The sequence below is a fragment of the Melitaea cinxia genome, chromosome 29 (genome assembly GCF_905220565.1).
Source record: "Melitaea cinxia chromosome 29, ilMelCinx1.1, whole genome shotgun sequence".
Taxonomy (NCBI): Eukaryota; Metazoa; Arthropoda; class Insecta; order Lepidoptera; family Nymphalidae; genus Melitaea; species Melitaea cinxia.
The window spans coordinates 7,512,879-7,532,131 of record NC_059422.1 but is presented as its reverse complement, the minus strand read 5'-3'; positions in this window follow the sequence as shown (position 1 = coordinate 7,532,131).

Below are 19,253 nucleotides of genomic sequence, written 5' to 3'. Positions count from 1 at the left end.
GTGATTAAAGAGAAAGGTTTATATGTAAATAACATCTGAAATACTGTTATTTTTGAGGTTTCTAATGTTATGTCGTAAATAATAAGTCTATCTCTTATGGATATCGCACAATAACATTTTTTCATTCATTTGTTTGTTTACTTTTTACGACAAATAATGGCTAATTAAATACCTTAAATACATGTTCATTTAATATAGATCTATATGGCATATGATTTAAATGAATATTTTCGAAGATATTACAGATTTAAAAATTGCGGGACGTAGCGTTTGCGGCGGTTCCGGCCGACCGGGGCGGCGGGAGCGTGCCTATAAGTATAGTATAAAAGTAAATAAGTAAAAATGTAGTGTATGAATTTAGATATTCCAAAGATAGCAGGACATCTTCATGATTTAGGGAAAGAAGAATTGTTTTACTCTAAAGTTAACGCGTGCGGGCCACGGGCAGTAATGAATAAATCAAAACTACTGGATCGATTTTAATCATTTTTTCAGTGAATGACATAGGCTTATATATATTTTATGCCCATGCGAAGCCGGAGCGGGCCGCTAGTTGTATAATATACTTAAATACTTTATATGCTTTGAAATAATACGATTTACTCGTAAACTCTTTTTCTCATATCTACATGAACAAATATTTTTTTTTTTACAAATTTGGTAATTATCTTTCATACCAAATTATATCAAAGTTGAAACACCTCAGAAGAATGACGTAGCGAGCCTGACTCGCGACCGGAGTACAATAACTTTTTAACCCTCCACCCCCCCTCGAAACCCATATAATATGTGGATATATTTTGGTTTGCGGACCATTTGACGCTCCTGACCGCTTGACCCCCTCGCGCTACGCCACTGCCTCAGAATTTAGATTAACCAGCAAGTTACGGTAGTACACTCATTTAAAATTATACAGTTGTCTGTTATACCGTTAGCGTATATTGTTTCGGTCGAAATATTAATTAAAATATTATATATTATATTTATTCTTCTTTTTATTTATTTATGTATTTTTTATGATAATAATAAATTCTTTATCTTATTATAAGTATTAGAATGTAGACATTTGTACGTAAGTTTATTATACATCTACACCACCTACCCAATTTAGATAATAAGTTTCCTTTCTATGTATGGGTTGTCTGGAAGAAATGGCTAATTAGCCATAAGCCCGCGCATTGTATTTTACTGTCTGTAACTATCTTTATGCTTTGTTTGTAATATATTTGTGGTGTACAATAAAGTATAAATAAATAAAATCTTTACTCTTTTATTTTATTAACCGACTTCGAAAATGGAGTAGGTTACTTACTCAATTCGATCGCATATTTTTTTATGTATGTTCGGGGATAACTTCGTCGTTTACGAACCGATTTCGATAATTCTTTTTAGTTGGAAAGGACATATCCCAAGGGGATCCCCAGGATCTGATGATGGAATTCCAGAGAAATCGAGGGAAACTCTCGAAAATCGTAGTGACGACTAGTGCGTTTGTTAATTTGTTTCGTCTACTTACGCTGTACTTACTGTTACTTGTTGATGTAATTGAAGTCGGTTTTTTTTTTCGTTTGTTTGTTGAAAAAATTGCTTAAAAAAGTTAGAAAACTTTAGAAAATGTAACGACTACTTAAACATCAAATTAAAATTCTGTTGTGTCAGCTAATTTTTATTCTATGCAGCCAGTAGTATCCCACTGCTGGGTATAGGCGTCTTCTTCCATGTAGGAGAAGGATCTGAGCTTAATCCACCACGCTGTTCCAATGCGGGTTGGCGGATGTATTCTACTATGAGCAACGATCGCTATCAGGTGTACATGATAACTTTTTTTTAATATATGCTGCTTTAGAACTTTTGGCTGGATGAACCGATTTTAATGATTTTTAATTGAGATCTAACAAGTACCTTGCGAGTTATATTTGATAATGCGTATTTACTTGACTACTTTTTCGTCTACAGACGTTGTATTACTTATCGATGTAATTAAAGTCGACTTTTTTTCCGAGCAAACAATTATGCTTGTTTATTAAATTTATGTTCGAATCTCTGACTCAGGCGTTGGGTTTTGGAGTGGGGTTAAGTATGCGGTGTTTTATTTACATCTTCGACCGACGACTGTTAGGTTGTTTTGGTGTCAAGATGACTAATCGTAAATATTTATTCCAAACCCTGACCATATATAAATTTTACTCCGTATATGTTTTTATACAGACATTTGTTTTGTTTGATTGACATCATGCAGTATTTGGAGCCAGTAATGCCAAGCAAGTTATCATTACAAACATCTGATAATGATAGTTATTCTTTATAAGAAGTGGCCTCGAACTCACAGCGAAGAATCGCTGCAGATTTAACACGTTTTATATGATGACAAGTAGATATAATTATGTGCTGATAGATGTTTGTGGTCGTATAAAAAATTATGTAACCCATGCAGATGTTTGTCGGGGTCTATTTGTTCGTAACAAGTATGGACAAGATGAATATATGAGACTGGACTTATGGCAATATTCATATTTTACAAAGATCGTTGAATGTTAGGCTTTTGTTTATTTTTATTTTTTTAATCAACAGTAATATTTACAGGCCGTCACCCTGTTGAAATTAGCTCTACATAAGACATTTTTGGACACATGTATTAGCTGTATCATATATAAATACTAGCTGACTCGGCAAACGTTGTCTTGCCGCTAAACGATATTTAAAAAAAGGGGTCGGTGGTAGAAGGGTGAAAATTTAGGGTTGTATGTATTTTTCAACGCCAAATCATAATAAAATAAAGAATAAATAATTAATCTAAAAATTAAAAAAAAAAAAAAAACATTTAGGGGTGGACTACCCTTAACATGTAGGGGATGAAAAATAGATGTTGTTCGACTCTCAGACCTACCCAATATGCACACAAAATTTCATGAGAATCGGTCAAGCCGTTTCGGAGGAGTTTAACTACAAACACCGCGACACGAGAATTTTATATATTTAGATGTAGAGAATTTAATGTCGTTCAATGTCATAAAGATGATTATATCCACGAGTATACGTGTGAGTATCACAAGTGAATGAATCCTGATATTTATCTTAATTTAAGCCTTATACCCTACCAAAAATAAAGTCTAAAACTGTCTGTCCTTTGTATTATGACGCAAGCAGCTATGTACTGTTTTAGGACGCTTTGAATAATATTTGTACGTTCATATTTATGTGTATTAAGGATTATAAAAGTAAAAATAGCGCAGTAAGAGTCTTATAATTAATGTTTTTCAAGTTAATAATAGAATTTAGCTGTAATTTTGGTTTATTTCATAAACAACAACTATTCTGTAGTATGTAGAGTCGTTGTAGAGACATATTTATTTCTAAATCTATAATAGATTACAAAAATATCAACTTTTTAATAGTTGTATGTCATCAAGAATCAAAAATAGCTCAAGTCGCGAAATCTCTCTACTTTCTTGTTGCGAATGTCTTTGACCTACATTATTATAAGTAGCCAATGGCCGTCGCAGGTCTGAATCGCGCTGTCGAAGTTTTCTTAGATCGTAGCTATAAATACGATGCGCTTCGCAGTGTTTATGGGGAGTCCCTTGCTACACGGGGAACCGGTCGTGGCGGGGGGCCGGCCTAAGCCCCCGCCATCTGAATATGTCGCTTATGTATAAGACGTCATGTATGGATATTTCATGTACTGAAATGATGATTAAAAAAATAAACAATTCTATAAAATGAAAAATTGAGAACTCCTTCTCACAGACACCGCTGTAGCAGTTTCGACTTCCTTTTTCCTTTTATTTTTTATTTTTTATTATTTTATTTTATTAGGATAGCTTACAGCTTATTATAACTAAAATTAATAATAAATAATAATAATAAAAAAAAAAACTAATAACAAACTACCTCATACAGGTTTTTATTTTTATTTTTAAATCTATAACCGAAATATAAAAATTGAATTATTGAAACACTGTTTAAAAACTTAAAATGAATTTTACTTCGTTGCCTCCTATTTGTAGAGCAGTAAACTTCTTAAAATCATTTTCTTACTAAATTGACGTTTATTTTATTCAAAGGTAGGTAAAGTAAATAAAGTAAATATAAAATATTGTTGCACATTAGTTAATTGAAATATAAAATTAAAAATGACTAATGTGCAATCGTATTAAAGACTACAGTCAACTTTTTTTTTGTTTGTGTTTTTCTAGATCATTATTTAACAACGTGGAGTTTGATATTTTATGTAAGATATTGTTATAATTTAATTATTCATTGACAATTCGAGTGTTGTATATAAAGTATAAATACAAATTAACCCTCCTAAAATGGAGAAGTGAACTTCGCAAAGGAATAGCCAGCTGTTGAATATTTTTAGGTTTATTCAGGTCAAATTAATCAGCTTGAAATGACAAAAAGAATAACTAAAATTATACTTTCCGTAATTATCCGAATTTTAAATTTAATTCCAAATGGAATATAGTTTTCAGCATGATTGTCGCAAACATGATGCACGTTTGTTTTATATGTATAAAAAAGTATATACTGGATAATAAAATGATAGAGCGCTTTGTGATGTAACATCTTATTTATAATATATCTGTAATTATTATGATTAACCCGTTGGCGTAGTTTGTAGTGACCCAGCTTTCTGCTTCGGGGGTTGTGGGTTCGATTCCCACCCCTGTCTGGGGAAAATGGGTTTAACGAAAATTATATTTAAAGAAATTAGCCGTCATCTGACTCTGACTCTACATTTTATCACGTAAATGCAGTAATGTGTTTTAATATATCTGTGTAATTGAGCTGTTTGCAGCGTGTTAAGAAAATTAAAAGCTTGTAATCTACCTACTACTTATCTATCTTTATAAATATCTATCTTTTTCTATATTTCTTTTTGTGTTCATTATTGTCAGGACAAGGTAATTATAAAGGATAAATAAAATGGATTTCAATGATTGGAAAACATGATAAACAAAAATTTTTGAATTATATGTATGCAGCTCGCTGGGTCAGCTAATTATTTACAGACTAATGACTTAATTCGAGAAGCGTTCTCGACCAGTCAATAATTTGATTTAGTATTTGTTTTGTGCATGTAATTATATTTTACGTACCTACACCACGTTGGTAATAATGATGAATTCATTTTCAAGGTTGCCTAGAATAGATCGCAATAATTAGCGATAAGAAGGCTTTTGTGAAATTTTATTATGTTTTTCGTACTTACTCATGTAAATCTTTCTCATGTGTAGTATAATAGGCGCATTCTATCTATATAATAGACACTCACATTTATAAAACGAAGGAAAAATTATTATAACGTTATAACTTTAGTCTCAACTTTACGTATCTTTTAAATAATAAAATTAGATAAAATGCATATCTAATTACAAAAAGTACGTAAACAATTATTGTTTTAATTTTTTCGTTCAATTTATTGTCAGTTATCTATATTTATCTTTTAATATGTAATAATTTATATAGACTCGTATATTGTTTAAAACTTTATATAAATTATCATAGTAAATATAGGTAACTCTCATAAAACTAAGCCATTGGGGTTTAAGGCAGGTGTGTAATGAGACAAATATTTTACATTTTAACTTTAAACCCTAATTTAAAATTAGAAGAATGATTTTACTACGAGACGAATAGTATATACAAAAACTCCATCAAATATATGTTCATCAATTTTAATCGTTTACTACAACTTAAATTAATTAAACAAATGAAGTGTCGGTACATAATAATTTTTTTTAAAGAAAAGTTGCAAAAGAAGGTCAAATCAGCTACTAACGTGTGGATGAGACCAAAGCCTCTCTTTATCATTTTCTTGACATATTTGACAGTTTACCATATATGATTGCTTTATAACGCTTCAACATATCTGATGGCGGGGAAGTAGACCGGCTCCCCGCCGTCACCGGCTTACTTAGTAGCTACGGACCTTCCCAATACAATTGTTTAACCATCGCCTTATATACTGAGCGAGGCTAAAAACTTCGATAGCGCGTTTTAGGATTTACTATGCTAAAGCAACATTTCCTCCATAAATACATTCATATAGTACTAAAGTTGTTTTTAAATTTCAAAGAATCTATTTTGCATAAAAATGTTATGAGATTAAAAGGTTTTTTAATTGTAATTTAGCGTTTTCCTTATTATTTGTTTTTTATACGGGAATTCTGTATGAGTAAAAGAGATAGTCATGTCTGTCGCTCATTTATATCGATTCGTAACACTATTTGTGTTCCAACTCTACATTGACTCTACATTGAGTCATTGATCTTTGAGAAACAGAGATACCCTGACAATGAAAGAGACAGATAATTAAGTTATGTAATAATGATGGACGTAATAAGCGTAATGATATGAATAATTAATCCTAATTTGTTATTTGAAAGTTATTTTGTTATACGAAAAAAAACAAGGTCGACTAATAAAAATTTTGACAAAAAGTATTTTTTTATTTATAATAACGACAAAAATTAAAAAAAAATTACGTTTTTAATGTTTTTTAAATAAAACAATATTAATAAGTAAAGGTTTAAATAAAATAATTTACATTTATTTCTTGCACTGGCAACATTTACGAAAAATAAATAATTATCTTTGCTTGTACGATGTAGGTAACGAGGAATAAAATGAAACAGGAACCAAGTTAAAATGGCGTAATGTCGTATTATTCACAACGTTAACGTTTAGAGAGTGAAGAAGAGTGACAAACAAAAACTAGAACCGTGTCTTATATGTTTATTTATACAGTTAATCAATTGTTGCCATCAAAAGTAAGTTATCAATTGTTGCAATAATCATAAAATTGTTAAACACGACATTATAGAAACACCGAAAATTGGTAGTGTTGCAAGAAATGTTTTGTGATACCTGACGTTTTATTTGTAAATAATAAAATATTTACTCGACAAAAATAATTTTAGTAAACTTTTTAATGGATAACGATGTGTATTTAATAAAATTATTTGTTATTGATAGCGAAATTACTTAATGCAGTATGTTTTAGTGTCTTAGGTATTTGGCGCACGATACGTAGAAGTAACTGGTGCACGGTAAATCTCAAATAACCTAATACAATATTTAAATAACAATTATTTATCGTAATATTCTTAAATATAGCCTTTTAAACATACTTTTTATTCAATTTCAATAGGATCAGTTATTTTTCTTTCTTTCAAAATAACATAGTTATTTTTTTATCAGGCAGTTAGCCATTTCAGCCTATTACAGCCCACTGTTGGGCATAGGCCGCTCCAAGTTCACGCCAGACATCCCGATTATCATAACTTGCAATATAGAATTCAAGACTAAACTTGTTCTATTATAGTTAATTTGTATCAACAATTGCATCTATGACAATATTTGTTTGTAGTCTATTTTTTAAAATAGGTACAGACTTAAAAACTATCTCTTACATTATAATTATTAGACTTATTATTAGTTTGAAAGGAATTAAATTGGTTCCGATACTTAGTTGCTGAACCTGAAATATTTATAAAAAAAATCATTTAGCTGGGAAGTTTGGGTTATACCATTTTAAAATAAAATAATTTTTTTAGAGTAACAACCATGTCAGACGATGAACAACTGTCTCAATCAACTCAGACAGCAACTAGAATGCTGACAGCAGAATACAAAGATGGTATGTATAATATATAATACGGGCTTTTGTCACCAGTTTTCATCCAATAAATAAATTAGCCAGATTTATTAATTTATTTACTTAATAATTGGTGACACATATTCCAAGGGTAAATATTTATTTTTGAAACTCAATCAAATGAAAATTAGTCACTATAAAGAAAGAAACAAATGTATAGGAGAGAATGAGATAGAATACATTACTGCTTAAAACGGGTAAACGACACAGACACGCTACTTACTTTTTGAGCAATGTGCAAGAAATAAGAACTTATTTGGATTCTGCTTTCAAGTGTCAAGCGGGCTGGTTTGTTCTAGCAAACGTTGTTTCTTTCTTGGCATTTTCTTGTGTCTACAGTTTGGTTTTTGGTTGTTTAGATTTACGTATATATTTTGTGTTGTCGCGGTATATTGGTGAGTGTTTATTTTTTGTTTCGTATGTTATTTTTTTTCTTTTTAAATCATGGAGGATAACGATCCTCCTGATCCATCGGTTCCGCCAGACAAAAATGCCTCTGAATTTTATTTTACCCCAATCCTATCCGCTCCACTATCATCTTTTACAGCAGTTGAAAACGCAGTAGGCAAAAAACGCCCTCTCGAGTCTGTTAAAGATACAATACCAAATAAGCAGGCTAAGCAAAATGATTACAGAATCCACTATTCCAACATGGACAAGCCTCCTTATTTAGTACATGTGTCTCGCAATGAAAGTGACCCAGCAGCTAACACTACTTTAAACCCAATAAAATTTGGTCAATTCCTAAAAACCCATCGCTTCCCAGGTATAGCAAATGATGGCTTAAAACGAGTGGGCCGTAACAGAGTCTCTGTAACTTTTAATACCCCTCAAGATGCCAATTCATTTATGAACCATCCTTTAGCATTACAAAACGGATACAGGACTTCCATCCCCACCTACAACATCACTCGAATGGGTGTCGTAAGAGAAATACCCGTAGACTGGTCCATAGAAGAGATTGCAGAGAATCTGGAAGTCCCACAAGGATGTGGTAAAATTATAAAAGTGCGTAGGATCAACAGAAAGGTAATTAATAATGGCATTCCAGAGTGGCAACCAACACAATCTGTGATTCTTACTTTTGACGGACAGACCCTACCTACCCGAGTTCTCTGCTTCTATATGGCCCTAAAAGTTGAACTTTATAAATACCCAACTATCCAGTGTTTTAATTGCTGTAGATTTGGACATACAAAAACCCAGTGTAGGTCAAAACCAAGATGTTATAATTGTACTAAAAACCACACAGGTGAGGGATGCCCGAGCACAGTAGATGACCCCATTTGTCTTTATTGTTCAGGAGGACACACTGCTATAAGTAAGAGTTGTCCTGAATACATAAGACAATCAAATATTAAATTGATAATGGCAGAGAAAAATATTTCTTATGAGGAAGCATCCAAGACTATCCCTCCATCATACAGATCATATGCAGATATCGCAAAGTCTACAAATAGTTCCTCCCCTTTAAATATAAACCCACCTCATAGAACCCCCTCAATCCCTATAACTTCATTTAAGAAAACTGTTTTAGCCACCCGTAAACAACGCCCTGTTTTATCACCGGGCTATGATAAACAAGCGCACCAAGATATCTTAAACGAATTTAATATGCCTGAATCACAAAATGGATGTGCATTAAATAATACTTCTACAATAGATACTGAATCTTCTAATATTAATAACCTACTTCTAACATTATTAGTAGATATTCTTAGTAAAAATGAACTTACAATAACAGACCACGTAGCAACCAAACTCATCTCAATTCTAAATAGTTACAATGGACCCACTCAAGTTTCTTCAGTGGAACGCTAGGAGCATCCAGAACAAGAAACACGAAATTATCCACCTCACAAATAATCTCAGCCCCACCATTATATGCATTACAGAAACTTGGTTGAGACCTGATCATCGCTTCTTTCTTCAGGGTTTTTCATCATATCGTGATGATCGATTAGATGGCTATGGAGGATCAATGATTCTTGTTAATAATAAATTCACACCCACTCATCTTACCATCCCTGGTCACAATAGCAATAACATAAATATTGTTGGTATAAAAATAAAAGATATAAGTATTCTTTCTATATACCTCCCCCACCCAAACTCTTCTATCCTTCCTTTTTTACGCAATGTCTTTTTGCTCTTTCCTCCTCCGATATTAATCCTAGGAGACTTCAATTGTCATAATAGTATGTGGGGATCAGACACAAACGACTCCTTTGGCAGTGAACTAGGAGAATTGCTCGAGGAGTTAGGTCTCTGTATCCTTAATGATGGCCGACCTACAAGAATGACTCCTCCTGGACAAAGGAAGAGTTGTGTAGATCTAACAATATGTTCAAACGATTTAGCAACTCTTTTACAGTGGAACATTCTAGATAGTACATTTGGTAGTGATCACTATCCTATTATTACTTGTTACCCATTAAGATGTTACCCCCAACTTCCACTTCCACCCCTACTAAAATATAGGATGTCTGGCGCCAACTGGGTCAAGTATAAAAAACTGTTGGAAAATAAAGTTCGATCATTACCTCAAATTACTCCAGAAAATCTTAATGTGTGCTACAAGGAGTTTTGTAAGGCTGTTTCAGATTCGGCTGATTTAAATATTCCCTTGAAAAATTCAACAACCGGTAAAATACCATCTCCCCCCTGGTGGGATAAGGAGTGCACAGAGATGATAAAAGCTAGGAAAAATGCAGAAAAGGATTATAAACAAAATATGACAGATAGCAATTTAATAAACTATCAGAGAATTGCTGCCAAGACAAGACGTGTTTTCCGAAGGAAAAAGACTCGCCGTTGGCGTCAATTCTGTGCATCCCTCTCACCAGATACCAGCTCCAGTATAGTTTGGAATCAAATAAATAGATTTAGGCACGGTCTCTCTTATCGAAATTCACCCGGCATTTCTGAAATTGTAGCAGGAAATCTCTTTGATAAAATAGCTCCTCCATTTGCTCCAAACCTCGATGATCTCTCTCACACAGATCATACCTTTTTAACATCATCGCATGCCATAGATCACCCTTTCACTATGTTTGAGCTCCAATCTATCCTCTCTCGTGTCAAAGATTCAGCTCCGGGAGTTGACGGTTTCCCTTACTCTTTCCTGATAAAGGCCGGCAAAATTGTTTTAAAATATTTTCTAAATTTAATTAATGCTTTTTTTGATTTTAATTACATTCCTAATGATTGGAAAACTCAAATAATAATCCCTATTTTAAAACACGGAAAACCACCTGAGATAAGTGATAGTTACCGCCCCATTGCTCTCTCGTCTACTTTTTCCAAAATATTCGAGCATCTTTTAAAAAACCGTCTGGAATGGTTTGTAGAAAAAAACAGTTTACTTCCTTCCTCCCAGTTTGGTTTTCGAAAAGGTCTATGTACTACAGACAGTTTAGGCATTTTTGTTACTGACCTCAGAATAGCTTTCTCCAGGAATGAATATGTGTTGGCCGCGTTCCTTGACATTACGGCTGCATACGACAACGTGATTCTTTCTGTACTCAGGTACAAGCTACAACAGCTGAGTATCCCAGAAAAGATAGTACGGGTACTATGCAGTATTTTAATGTGTAGAGAGGTCATGCTACGGGTCCCGGGTCAGAACCTCGGTACACGCCTTGTATGGAAAGGCCTTCCTCAGGGATGTGTACTCAGTCCTATCCTGTACAATCTTTATACTTCTTCTCTCCATCTCTCGCTTAACCCTGACTGCCAAATATTACAATATGCAGATGATCTAGTTTTATACATTTCTTCGACCTCAATCTCCCAAGCTTCATCGTCATTACAAATCTCCCTCGACTCACTATCACTCTGGCTGGAAGAGAGGGGCCTTCAGTTGTCGGCTTCAAAGAGTTCCGTTGTAACATTCAGCAGGAAGAAAAATATACCTCTAGTAAGTCTGAAGATTGAAGGTCAATCTATCCCAGTTTGTGATTCGGTAAAATTTTTGGGCTTAATTTTAGATTCTAAACTAACTGGGATCAAACACATAGAGCACATAATTAAAAAATCAGAACGTAACTTAAACATAATAAAGGCGCTATCTGGAGTCTCCTGGGGTTCTCACCCATTTACTCAAAAACTTTTATATCATGCCATAGTCAGAAGTGCCCTGGACTACGGCACCTTCCTCCTAAAACCATCAAACAAATCCTCTCTTAGAGCTTTAGACTCCTTACAGTCTAGGGCACTTCGTTGTGTCCTTGGGTGTATGAGATCTACCCCCATTAATGCACTGCAAGTAGAGTGCGGTGAACCACCCCTCTTTATTCGTTTTCAGTTTTTGTCTGATCGTTTTTTACTCCGTGTAAATGCTCGCTCCGATCATCCACTTAAGAAGAAACTTGAGTGTCTATACAACCTCTGCCTTACCTCTTCCTATTGGCATCATAAACAGACTCCACTTTTAATTAATAGTTTAAAAAAACTGCGCTACGTAGAACAGGACTCTCCTATCCAAACATTTCCGAAACTGTGTTGGCATGAATTTCCGTATGAGGTGATAACATATTCAGCTAACGTGATAGTCAACCTTGGCTTCGCCAAAGAATCCCCCCATAATAACATCCTTTTTACTTCAGAGGTAGCCACTAGATGGAATAACAGCCACTTATTTTTTACCGATGCATCCAAATTGACAGAATTAGGAAAAACAGGTGTAGCTGTCTATTACCAAAATTCGAAAATTGCCCTACAATTTCAATGTCCTCCCCATTCATCTGTATTTACTGGTGAGTGTGTGGGTATATTAGAGGCTTGTCTATTTATAGAGAGCCATAATATATCTAGCGCTGTCATCTTTTCTGACTCAAAAAGTGCCCTGGAATCCATTATTATCAACCCTATTTATAATAAATTAAACAGTGATATCATCTTAAATATTAGAAACTCTCTACTCAAAAGTTCAAGTAAAGGCCTAGACATTACCTTAGTTTGGATCCCAGGACACTCAGGCATTAGAGGTAATGAGGTAGCGGATTCTCTTGCGAAGCAGGCTACTTTCCATCAGGTGGACAATAAATACTACAGGTATCAAACTTACGACATCCTCAATCTTCCTCAGAGACAAGCATACCAATCTTGGCAGAACGACTGGGATAAGACCAACAAAATAAAAGGAAGATTTTATGCCTCATTCCAACCCATTATTCCAAGAAAACCATGGTTTTCAAAGTTCAAGAAATTGAATAAAAAATCTGTCTCTATTTTATGTAGAATTCGTTTAGGCCATTGCTGTACCCCAGTCTTTCTAAATAAAATTAGAATAAGAGACTCCTCTCTGTGCGAGTGTGGTTTTGAAGAGGGGTCCCTCGACCATATTTTCTTCGCTTGTCGTAACAACTCATTCACTATATACAATCTTCTTCCTGAATTGAACATCCCTCTTCCTATTAATGTTTCCTCTCTACTAAACTTTTACAACAACCCCGAATTGGTATTTCTCCTATCCAAATTTATTAACATTAATAACATTAAATTATAATTTTTATGAATTTGAGGCAAAGACTGTATGCTATTTATTGCAATAAATAATTATATTACATGGTTAGATATTAATAATTATATTACATTTTGTAGAGTAGAATTATGTTTAGACCCTACCCTAGATGTATAACTCCCTGATAATTACTAAAATATTTGTTATGTTTGTCTGCAGGTAACAAAACCCAAACAATTGTTCTTTCTTGCATCAAAAACTAGTTTCCTCCGTAATTTACATAATCTCATACTTGTATTGTATTGTATTGTATTGTAGTGGGCTCGGTTTTCCGCATTTAGACACAGAGGTGGTCCGTTGTACGTGAAAAGAGGGCTGACTAATTCAGCCAGCCCAGCTCCTTCCAGAAGCTCAGAAGCCTCCTGGGGCGTTCACAGGCTTCTCGGAGCGTCCTTATTCCCTTAAGGATGGTAGCCCGGTGTGCGGCCACTCCCTCGCATTCCAGGATTACGTGGGCGGCTGTTTCTTCAGCAGCCAGACAGCCCCTGCAAAGAGGGCTGTCTGTTGCATTCATGATGAATAGTTGGTGATTAAGTGCCATATGGCCGGTAATCGTGCCTACAACTATTCGGATGTCTAAACGGTTAAGACTGAGCAGTCGGCACGCTAGTTGCGGTGATACTTCTGTGAGTATCAATTTAGACTGCCTACAGCCGGTTTGGTTTGCCCAAAGGGCATTGTGATTTGCACGTGTACGTTGCCTTACCCACGAGCGCAGTTGTCCAAAAGGTAGCGGCATTAGGATAGTTGGGCCGGCAACCTTTGTATTGGACCCCCGTCTTGCAAGCTCGTCGGCAGCGTCGTTACCGTGTGATCCACTATGTCCTTTTATCCACTGTAGTATTACCTCATTATGTGAGGCTAACACTTCCAGGGTTTGATGACATTCGTATATAAGACTAGAGTTGATCGAGTTGCTCTCTAGTGCTTTAAGTACAGCCATGCTGTCCGACAGAATACGGATTTTGCAACCCCTAATGCCTTTTGACAGGACGGCGGTGGCTGCATGGGTTATCGCAACACATTCACATTGAAAGATGGAACTGTGTTGGCCCAGCGTTAGTGATAAATTGATATTAAGGTCTTGTGAGTACACTCCAGCACCGGTACCAGACCCCATTTTGGAGCCGTCCGTGTAGATGCGGACCTCACGTATGCCAGACTGGTCTCTTACAGCCTCAAATGGTTGTATATGGTATTTCCTTTCAAAAATATGTTGTTTGGGAATCCTATCACATGGAGCGGCAAGCAGTGGCTCATAGCTCACAAGGTTGCTCCAAAGTTTGTTGTGTGGACCCTCCTGGTTGCACCACAGGCCCAAGTGTTTCAGCCTGATAGCTGACATAGCCGCCTCCTGTTGTATAAACAGATCAAGCGGTGCCAGGTCAAGCATAACCTCAAGAGCTGCCGTGGGAGCGGTACGCATGCAACCAGTGATTGCAGAGCACGCTATTCTCTGAAACCGCTGGAGCTTATTTTTAACGGTTATAAGTTCTGTTCTCTGCCACCAGATTACCGCACCGTAGGTAATAATAGGCCTGACAATGGTTTTGTAAAGCCATAGAGTAATTTTAGGTGATATGCCCCAGCTTTTGCCGAGGAGCCGTTTGCATTGGCAGAGGATTATGCTGGCTTTGTTGATTTTTGAGTCTAAATGCCTGTTCCAAAGAAGTTTACTATCCAGGATTACTCCAAGATATTTGACCTCCTTGGTTAGGGCAAGACTGGTGCCAAATAATTTAGGGAGTTTGAGGTTCCCTAAATTCCGTTTATTAGTGAACATCACAAGTTCCGTCTTTGCGGGGTTCACTGTTAGTTCGTGGTCTGCACACCACTGTTCAACGACTTTTAGTGCGGCCCTCATTTGGTCGCAGACTGTCCTCTCAGATGGTCCACTGACGAGTACAGTTAAGTCGTCTGCATAGCCAACTGTGAGAAATCTGCGGTCATTGAGCAAGGTGATCAGTTCGTCGATCACTATGTTCCACAGGAGCGGGGAAAGGACCCCCCCCTGCGGACACCCCCTCGCTACAACGCCTCTGGTTGTTTCATTCACAGTGAATTGGATGGCCCTGTACCTGAGCATGCCGTCAATCCACCCGGCAATTGTGTTATTGACTCCACGCTTAGTCAGGGCCCGGCTTATGCTGGTAAACTTAGTTTTATCAAAGGCCCCTTCAATATCGATAAAGGCGCCTAGAGTTGATATTTTGTGGTGGAGATTGCCCTCTATATAGGATATAACCTTATGTAGGGCAGAATCCGTTGATTTGCCCATTGAGTAGGCGTGCTGGTTGGGATTCAGAGGTTGCTCAACCAAAGTTGTGCTCCTCAGCTCCCGATCTATTAGCCTTTCCAGAACTTTCAATAGAAAGGAGGTAAGGCTAATAGGTCTGAATGATTTGGGTTGCGAGTAGTCTCCTTTGCCGGGTTTGGGTATGAAGACTACCTTAACCTCCCTCCATAACTTTGGAGTGTAGCAGTATGCTAAGCAACTCCTATATATAGAGACGAGGTGGTCGATTAGCTTCCTATCACTCCATCTTAGCAGGCCTGGAAATACCTTATCCAGCCCTGCCGACTTATATGGAAGGAAACTGTTGATGGCCCAGATTACTTTGTCATGTGTGACAATTTTCTTGGCGGTGATCCAGTCCACCATTACAGGTGTCTTCTTTGGCTCTTCCTCCCATGCCACATTACTTTCGATTTGGCATCCTGGGAAGTGTGTAGTGATTAACAGTTCTGAGGTTTCCAGATCCGTTTTGGTATATGTTCCATCCGGTTTCTTCAGGCATCCCAGGTTGTGCACTGGTTCGCTGCACACTATATTCTTAACTCTGTTCGCCTGATTGTTCGTTTCAATATTGGTACAAAAGCGCCTCCAGCACTCCCTCTTCCTCGTTCTGATGCGCCTTTTGTAGTGATATTGGGCTTGCTTGTAGGCGTCCCAATGGTGTTCGAGACGAGTATTCTTTGCTCTGTTGAACAACTTCCTCACCCTGCGTCGTAGCTTCTCGAGCTCCGGTCCCCACCAGTGCCCCCTACGAAACTGTCGCGCACTGGGCGATGAAAGTGGGCATGTTTGTTCGAAGCTGGTGATTAGGCAGTCGGTTATCAGGTTGATATGGTTATCTATGTCTTCCGTGCCTTCATGGTTATCGGGTAGTACGACGCCTTTGAGTTTCTCCGTTGTCAGAAGCTCATACCTGCCGCGGTCCATCTTCCGAGGGTTACGGCGGGGTTTAGGTGACGTCAGCGTGATTTCCAGGTTATATTTGATCCACCGGTGATCGGAGCACGACACGTCGTCAGACACATGCCAATCTGAAATATATTCGGACACATGCTCTGTCGCCAGAGTTAGATCAATGATGGTTTGGGATCTCGAAGTTACAAAAGTTGGTTCAGATCCTTTATTTATAATGTTAAGGTTAGTTGCGATTAAAAAAGAAACAAAGTCCTCACCTCGCTGGTTGTTGTCCTTGCTGCCCCATAGCGCATGGTGCGCATTGGAGTCAGCGGATATGATGAGCTCCAGACCCTGGCGCTCGCAGTGCTCAGCAAGCGCGGCTAGCTCTGGGGTGGGGATTTCAGCATCACCCGGCAGGTAGGCAGATGCTATCACCACATCAGGTAAGCCTGAAGAGGGTTCTTTTTGGAGCCTGACGGTTGTAAGATCTCTGCTACAGAACTCGGTTATTAAGGTGATGTTCACGTCCTTGTGTGCGTAGATACAAGTGCGTGGGTGGTGTACGTTGTTATTTAGAAGTAACTTACCTCCAATGTTGCTTAGACCGCAGATCCTCCCCTTCCTGATCCACGGCTCTTGGATCAGGGCCACGGTCTTCGTTTTGCCCTCCAGCAATCTGCGTAAGTTGGCCGTCGCAGTCTGGCTATGCTGGAGGTTAGCTTGGGTAATTGTTAGTAGGCATTTAGGAGGAGCTGGCACCGCCATCATCGCTGGATTCCAGGATGGCGTCGTCAGGATCCCCTGGCTCGTCCTTGGAGAGATCACCCAGGTCTATTTGGGGACCCTCCTCGGACGAGCCGGTGTCGACGACAGGCTCCTTACTGGAGCCCGGCTGTCCCTCCACCATTTTGTTGTCTGCACTGCCTGGGTCACTAAGGACCTTCTCGTCCGCTCCGAGATTCGGCAGTGCGGTAGTGCGGTCGTCGTGGAAGCGAGCGTAGATGTTACCAAACTTGTAGTAAACTCTACGCTCGCTTCCCCTCAGCTTTTCCGCGTCATCCTCTGGGATGCCAAGGAGGAGATACATGGATGTCTTCTCCTCCGTTGGCACCGCATTGTAGAGCGCCCAGTTGGAGACGCGGAACTGCGGGTTCTGGCACATGATCCGCAGGCGGATCTTATCCAGAGTATCCTCCAGGTCCACCTGCGGGATCAAGAGCCCCACTTTGACACGCCGCGGGATTTCAGACTGCCTTTTGACAACCAGCCTGGTTCCCGCGCGTGGTGATGTGATCCTCCCTATGGAGCGACGAAGCCACTGAAGGGCAAAATCGTCCCTGCACCACATCTTAAGGGTGCCCTCACTATGGAAGGCTTTCCCCCTAAACTGCGGTGCAGCAACGGGAGTTGCGGAAGTGCTGGGTGAGAATATTTCCTCGTCCATCACCCCCTGCAACCGCCTCTCAATGGCCTCAGCCTGCTCCTTCGAGAGGTCATGGTAAGGCTCCATCATGATCGCGACACAGTAGTCATTAGACTTTAACGCGTCCGCGTATCTGATGGAGTCGGTGGTGTGGGTAGGTTTACGACGTTTGCCACTACCCTGAGGTGTAAGGGAGTCATCCGGTCGGTCCCGCTTCGCGGGTTTTGGCCGACTCGGATGCTCCCCGTGGCTAACCTTCGTCGTATTTTTGTTGCGGCGTCTGGCTCGCTTGGTTCTGGAGGCGCTGGCAGCAGCAGTTGCCACAACTTCAGAGGGTGCCCCCACAGGTGCAGCTGGCCCGGCTACGCCAGGGACCAGCGCAACACTGACAGGGGCAGCGTGGGTCCTTTCGGTCCCTTCGGCAGCTTCAAGCGGCCTACTCCCGTCGTCAGTCGGGCGTCGCGCTCGCCGCGCCTCCGCACGGACTACAGCCCGCTTCCCCTTGCGAGCCGACACCTGGTCATGTTTTTTGACCTCTCTCCTCTTAACGGCCACCAGGTTCCAACAAGATTCTTCCTGCCAGGGTTGGGTGGCTGTCGGCATTGCTGCCTTCAGAGAAGTGAGGTCCATGGTACTAGTACCCGCTTCACTACTCAGGTGCTGCACCTGAGGTGCAGCCGGTAATTGGGTTGGCGCAACACTCAGGTTGTGAGCCCGAGGTGCAGCCGGTTTATCAGTTGGCGCAACACTCAGGTTAGAAACCTGAGGTGCAGCCGGTTGGTTGGTGGTAGGCGCTCCAGCAGGGTTGTTCGCCCCCGGTGCGGCCTTGGTATTAGATTTTTTAGTTTTATTTTTATTAGCCATAATAGTGGTAGAAAAATTTCATCCTGAGAGTGCTTCCACCCTCCTTCGAGCCCTCAAGTGGGGACGCTGTCAGCGCCAGAAGTCACCTCAGGATATAGAGCCCCACCCCGCCAGGATGCAGGCCGAGCTGGGCGAGATGATTTTCACCGTCCCACCCGTCGTCCACCCCCAACGGGACAGAGCTCTCGCCTGACGGCCCTCTGACGGGACGTCGCAGCCGATTGACCGGAGGTGGCTAGCCTCCGGCCTCCCGTGTCAGGAGAAATCCAGACCAAAGTGGAGTGTTGCCTAGGAGACGTACAACAGCCGACGCTCTTTCGGCTCAGCCACCAGGATTCCTTCATCCCCCCTTACGGGTCCCCGCGCACGGCACAAACACGCAGGTGGTCAATTAAGGCCAACCTTCGCTTACTGTTGCGAGGGAAGGTCCGCAGGAACTTGACCACACCATCCCTGCAGAAGTGTTATGTTTGAACCTTGTTGTGGGTGTCTATTGTGTGTAGAAAGTGTGTAGGTGCATGTTTAGTATGTACGCTCTTGCGCGTGTGGGGGCCTGAGGGAGTGTATCTGTGTAGTATGAATGTGG